Source organism: Microtus ochrogaster, linkage group LG4 (genome assembly GCF_000317375.1).
Source record: "Microtus ochrogaster isolate Prairie Vole_2 linkage group LG4, MicOch1.0, whole genome shotgun sequence".
NCBI classification, from domain to species: domain Eukaryota; kingdom Metazoa; phylum Chordata; class Mammalia; order Rodentia; family Cricetidae; genus Microtus; species Microtus ochrogaster.
The window spans coordinates 22,900,022-22,907,065 of record NC_022030.1 but is presented as its reverse complement, the minus strand read 5'-3'; the positions used below and the strand labels follow the sequence as shown (position 1 = coordinate 22,907,065).

The 7,044-nt window shown below is 47.2% G+C and overlaps 1 non-coding gene across 1 annotated transcript; it reads left to right on the top strand.

The window, feature by feature from the left end:
* The first annotated feature begins 2,624 nt into the window (after positions 1-2,624).
* LOC113457701 lies at positions 2,625-2,728 on the top strand. Its single transcript, XR_003378210.1, has one exon. It is a non-coding gene; the product is annotated as a U6 spliceosomal RNA (small nuclear RNA).
* The last annotated feature ends 4,316 nt before the right edge of the window (positions 2,729-7,044 follow it).

The window sequence follows — 7,044 nt, the reverse complement described above, 5'->3', positions numbered from 1 at the left end:
CCCCCAATGCAATGTGATGGCGTCTTTCCCCTGTCCCCGTGCCTCCTAGCACTGGCACATTCGCTGGGCAAGTCTCAGGTTCTTAGGGAGGTTGGTGGTGTCAGTGAACCCCACAGATGTGTGGGTTGGGGGAGGGGGCTTGGAGAGTCCAATGCATTATGATGCTGGAGCCAGTGCCTCACTTTCTATGGAAACCTGGAAGTGGAGTTTGTCTCTGGAGTCCTTTGGATGGTGCAGATGTGGTGCAGGTGTGGAGGGAACGGGAAGTGAACCGGAAGCCCATGGTATTAGCCGCTGTTAGAAACAGGTATTCCCAGCCGGGAGGAAGCCCGATGAACAGCACTGGTCCTGAGTGCTGAGATCGTGAAGATGTCTGCTAGCTGTAAGACAGGACTATCGGGTCTGAGACATCCGAAGGAAAAGGAGAAGCCATGAAGCCGCAGAGCCGGAGGATCTAAATGTAGATCCGTGGGGCTCTGCTCTGTCTCACGTCTCGTTCTCTCTTGATTTCAGTATGCCCCTTTCACTGTCCTAGAACCCTGGTTTTAGAATGAACTTTTAAAAATTGCAAAGCCTTTTGATTTTCATTATCTGACTTTAGTTTTCAAATTGCTTTAGTTGGCAAGAAGAAACTTTATTTTTTTATTTTATTTTTTATTTTATTTTTTGCCAGACTGGTGGCTCATGCACCTAGTCACAGCACTCAGGAGGCAGAGGCAGGGAAAGCTCCATGAAGTTAAGGTCAGCCTGGTCTACATAGTGAGTTCTAGACCAGCCAAGGCTATATAGTGAGTTCATGTTTGGGGGAGGGGCCGGGAGGGCAAGGCGAATTCAAATCATTGACTCGATTTTTGTTGTTGTTTCAAGACAGGGTTTCACTGTAGACCAGACTGGCCTCGAACTCACAGAAATCTACCTGCCTCTGTCTCCTGGGTATTGGGATTAAAGGCGTGTGCCACAGCTCCCAGCCTCAGTTGTAACTGTTGAAGAGAACCCAGGTTGGATTCCCAGCACTCACATGGCAGCTCATAGCCATCTTTAACTCCCGTTCCAGGGAAACTGATCCCCTCTTCTTCTCTCCCAGGTACCAGACATACGTGTGGCACACATACATACATGTGGGCAAAGTGCTCGTACACATAAAATGAACAAAGGTGTTTTCCCACTGAAACACTTGCTCCCTGTAGCGTGTCTGCTTTTCTGTCTTCCTCGGTCCCTTCATTTCCAGCCTGCCACATGTTTTTGTCTTTCCCAGGTTCTATACTCCAAGATGACTAAAAAGAACTGGAACTTTCCTAAGACTTTGCCCTCACCTCGACTGGTTCCTGAGGGGAGGGATTTGAAATCTATCATTAACAACATCTTGAATGACAGAGAGGTGAATTGCGGGAAAGCTATGCACGTGGTGGGCCTGTGGGAATGGTTTGTTCCTGCCATTCAGGATGGGGCATGGGTAGAACATGATTGTTCCTGGAAAGCTCCTCTCACCAAGTCAATGTTCTCTTCGACACTAGAAACAATAGCAGTAAGGGGCTGAAAAAAGGCCCAGAAGACTGGAGTTCAGTTTCCAGAACCTACACCAAGTGACTCAGAACTCTCTGTAACTCCAGCTCAAAGAGGTCCAATGTCTCTGACACACATGTGCACCTCCTCACACACGGGAGCAGGACAGTCCACTGGAGTTCAGTCTTGGCATAACTCAATGAATGAATGACTATTTCATACATGGAGGTACCCAGATACATGTGCCATACACACATACATGTAATTTTTGTTTGTTTTTCAAGACAGGGTTTCTCTGTGTAGTCCTGACTGTCTTGGAACTAGGTATGTAGACCAGGCTGTCCTCGAACTCACAGAGTGTTGGGGTTAAAGGCATGTGGCGCCACTGCCTATTGATACACATAGTTTTAAAGAATTAATAAGAAATAGATCTTTAAAAAATGAGCTCATTAAACTGGGCATACTGGGGTATACCTGTAATCCCATTGCTTGAGAGGCTGCCACAGGAAGGTTACAAGCCTCTGCCTTGTAACTCCATGGTGAGACACTGCTTCTAAACAGCCAAGCAGGGGCTAGGGAGATGGCTCAGTTGTTAAGGGCATTTGCTACTCTTCTAGAGGACCCAAGTTTGGATCCCAGTACCCAGACCAGGTAGCTCACAATCATGTGTAGCTCCAGTTTCAGAGGAGTATGCCCTCTTCTGTCCTCCTTGGGAACTGCACACAGGTGTTGCATATACTTACAGGTTTGCACATGCAAAACATCTATACATATGACATAAAATAAACGCTTTTAAAATAAAAAAGGTATGGCTGAGCAATAGAGCCCTTGTCTAGAATTCACTAGTGAGGGGCTAGAGATGTGGCTCAGTGATAAAACCCTGATATAGCGCTCTAGATCCAGTCCTTAGCATTGAAAAATCACAAACAAACCAAACAAAGAAAAGACTCAACTAACTGTTCTGAACTAGGCTTTCTCACTTGAACCATGCAAATAGGAGATGGTTTGAGTGGCTGCCTCAAGGTTTTCCAGGCTATATAACCAGAGAAATTTTTTCATTCCATAAGGGGACATTAGGGCTTAATTTTTTTTCTGGAACCTTAATTAAGAGAGCCCAGAGGGTGCTTTCCTTGGCAGCTCCTGTACTGTAATTGGAACTACACAGAGATCAGCATGGCCCCTGCTCAAGGATGACATAAAAATTTGTGAAACCTTCCATAATTTTTAAAAGTAATTTATTTTTATTTTATATGAATTGATGTTTTTTTGCCTTCATGTATGTCTGATCTCCAGGAACTGGAGTCCCAGACAGTTGTGAGCTGCTATCTGGGTGCTGGGAATGGAACCTGTGCCCTCTGAAAGAGCAGCCAGTAATCTTAACCACTGAAGCATCTCTCCAGCCTCCATGATGTTTTTTTTTTTAAAACAAAAAGACAAAAGAACCATGCTGGGTGGTGGTGGCACACACCTTCAATCCCAGCATTTGGGAGGCAGAGGCAGGCAAATCTCTGTGAGTTAGAGGCCCAGCCTGGTCTATAGACTGAGTTCCAAGACAGGCTCCAAAACTAGAGAAACCCGGTCTTAAAAAATAAAACAACAAAACAAAACAACAAACAACAAAACAAAACAAAAAGCCTAAGAGGGTTGTCTTGTAGCCTGAGGCTAAGGGAGAGGTGGTTCCCTAACAATGCCTTCCAGATGAATATCAGTTAGGCAGAAACAGACCAAACCAATGTTCACTAATCCCTCAGTGTGGATTTTTAAGTGTTTGCTCATACTTCTCAGCATCTGTCCTTTTTCCCTTCCAGATCCAGGAAAACATCAGGTATAATGTGACTGTCCTGAGTGACCGGCCCCAGATTCTATACCAGGAGTCTTATCATACACAGAAGAAGCCTTTTGTGTGCTTCTACTCCCTAGATGCCAACTATTTCGTCGCCTTAAACTGGCTGGAACAGTATGGAAAACAAATACAAGTAAAGCTCCTTCAACTCTGCTTCTTCCTTCAGAATGTAATCTGTATGTCCTGTACCTAAAATGCCCTTGTTTCAGAGTGAGAGGGATGTCTCTGAACAAGCTCACGTTATTAATTTATTTATTTTTATTTTATGCGCATTGGTGTTGGGTCCCCTGGAACTGGGATTTCAGACAGTTGTGATCCGTTATGTGGGTGTGGGAATTGAACCTGGGTCCTCTGGAAGAACAACCAGTGCTCTTAATCACTGAGCCATCTCTCCAGCCCCAACCTTACATATTATATTCACCCATTCATTGAGACAGGGTCTTCCTGTGTGTTTCAGGCTGCCTTCAAACTCACTATGTAGTCTGACTTGTCCACCTCAGTATCCTGGGTGCTGGATTACAGGCCTGTGCACCACACCTGTAAAATGAGCTCATTTTAATACCTAGCTCCAAGTTGCAGTTTGACCTAGATTAGCCACCCTTTTACACGGATAACTATCAGGCCCAAAGATTATGTGTTCATTATAAAGTGGACTGAAGGCCAATACAAGGGCCTTGGGCCGGGAGCTTCTTTCATAAACCCAGTATCTAGTACTAGGATTCCCCCCAAACCAAATCTTTCCTTTGTCTACAAGAGGAGATGGCCACTTTCCCTTACTGCATGCTCCCAGGAGATGCTCTGCCCCCCCATGACCAGGCTTCTGTCTCCCACCTTTTTTTAGGCAATACTATGGATACAGGAAAAAAACGCAGAAAGAAAAAGGATGGTCAAGAAGATGAAATTTCCTATGAGGGCTGAAGTGCCGTCCATTAAATCAATGGTCCACGTGAGCACCCATCGCCTCTTAGTAGCTTACTGCGAGGACATGCGCCTGCGGCTTTTGGGAGACCATCATCAGGCATTCGTCACTCTGGGCACAGTGCCTTGTCGTTTCTCCATCAGCTGCCTCTGCTATGATTCAGAAACTGGGGTGCTGTTTTCTGGAACTTTGGGAGCTGTGGTTACCTGGTTTATCTTAGCAAATGGCAAGGGCCTCCAGATGGCTCAAAAAGTGACCATGAGTGGTCAGGAGCTTGTACAGGACTTGTCTCTGAACACGTCCCTGGGCTTCCTGATGGCGCTGTGTGAGAGCATGGTGAGGGTCTTTACCCAGGAGGGTCGCGGCCAGCTTAAAGAAGTGAAGACATTCACTTCCCTAACCAGCGGCTCCTCCCTCACCTGCTCCTGTAGCTGTGTTCCACAGAACACCTTCTATGCTGGAAACAAGAACGGAGAGATCCACGCTTGGGGTTTAGAGAACAGTAACTTCCTCCACAGTTTCAAGGCCCATTCGGCACCCGTGTTGTGCGTCAACAGTCGGCCGGAGACGTACACCTTGTTCACCGCAGGGGGTGAGGGTTTGTTGAAGGAGTGGAACCTTGCTTCCGGGAATCTGCTGCGGCAGCTGAATGTTGGCACGGATCTGCAACAACTGCGGTTTGTTGATAACCAAACTTTCTTCTGCCAGAGTGCCAATACTTTCTCGCTGCACTCCCTGCCCTACTTTTACAGGCTTTTCAACGTCTGTGGTTCTGCTCCGCAGAAGGTACAACGGGTCCGGGGCGACCGCAACTGGATTCGTATCCTGTGTGCCACCGAGGACGGTTTACTGCGGTTCTTGTCTCCAGTAACAGGGGACCTCCTGGTTGTTACGTGGCCTCTGCTTGTCATGGATAAAGCTGTGGCGTGGGCCTATCACTCAGAGAGAGAGGAACTCTTTGTGGCCATAGGCAGCCCAGAGGTGCTGGTGTTTGACGCCACACGTTCCCCGTGTACAGCCAAATATCTCCTGTGTACTTCAGAAAACTACAGAGATAAAGTAAAATGCTTGGCTTACGGGAGGTCTCATTTGGGCAATAGCAAAAAAGGGCTGATATTCTGTGGGCACGAGAGTGGCGTTGTGAGAATCTTGTCCCAGTACTGCTCGGTTCAAAAGGAGAACACTATCCACTCCGGGGCGGTGCTGGCATTGTCTACCCCGGAGGGTTTTGAAGAAAATCCCTTACTGTGTTCCTACGGCAAGGACAACTACATACAACTCACAAAGGTGGTGTGTTCAGGGACCGACCTGACCCTGGAGCCTGTTGATAAATTTCACTGCCTTTATCCCTTGAAACACATGGTACTCTTGCCGGGCTCGGTGGGTGCCATCACCGAGCACTCCTGCTGGCTTCTCTGGAGCTATCAAGAATTACCAACATCAGAATCCAGACGGAACTCTGTGTTGAGAGAGACAAACTGCTTGCACGAATGCGCTGTTACTGCATTTGACGTCTGCCTCTCCCTAAAACTGTTTGTCACGGGAGCCACCGACGGCTCAGTCCGGGTCTGGAACTTCCGTGGGAAACTTGTAACTCAGTTTGACTCTGAACTGCATTTTGGTTCGCCCTGCTTTGCCAATAGTCGAGGTGACCTGCTTTTGACTTTCAACCAGAGCATCTATATAGTGTCTTGCCTGCAGTTGCTCCCTCCCACTCAGCTGGTGCTCCTACATGGACTAAACATCGAAGATGAAATACTAGAAACCCCAAAGCCCTTCCTGCCTAGCTTCTTCTTCTCATTTGAGTTGATATTTGTACCCAAATTTATGTACCTGGAACAAAGCGTTCAGGAACTCCAGGGGCTAGAAACCCTTATCAACAAACGGGCCATCGCTTTTGATGGCACCGTGCCCCATGTGGTCGAGGAGGGCAGACACATATCTAGCGTGACTCACGAGAGACCTGGGTTGTATTTTGTGGAGGAAAAATCTCCTGATGCTTCTGACTCCAAGCAGAAGTATCCCTATTCCGTCCCTGCTCAGTTACACCTGCCTGGCTGGGACGGGCTGAATATCTACCGCATGTTACAAAGTTTCTTTGGCCAGGGGCAGGAATGGCCCTTTGCTCCAGATGGCTACATCCCTAACTCAGTGATCCGTGCCCGCCTTTGGCCTAATGGTACCCCGGTTTTCTTGCGCTATGATCTAAGTCTATCCTACAAAGAAAAGGAAAAGGCTGCACCTGGAATATTAAGATCCCGGTCCCTGTCATCTGTGAGTCTGGAAGATATAGAAATGTTAACGAGAAAGCGAAAGGATGTGTACCAGGAGCAAAGAAGAGACTCCTATGGTATCCTTGAAAGCATGTCAGCGAAGAGCTGGGTGGCAGGGAAAAAATTTAGCGATGGAATGGTAGAAAATTTGGTAGAGACCATTCTCAACCTCACAGTTTTCTGTTCGACAGAAAAATACAAGAAATATTTTAGTGCTCTGGCACAGATTTTCGTCAGTCACCAAATCCCTCCCAAGTTGCGCATTGAGACAGCCTGCCGTCTGCTCAAAGATATAACCCATTACAACGCCAGTATCCGTGAGCTAGCCTGGGAGATGCTAGAGAAGCTGGGCTTCATAAGCCACGTCTTCACTCTTCCACTGACTATGGGGTTGATGGACAGCGAGAAGAGTGTGCGGATTAAGGTCTTATACCTTATGTCTAGATATGCTGGCATCCAAAGCAAATCCATGCTGTTACACCAGCTAAGACGAAGAGACACCCTCC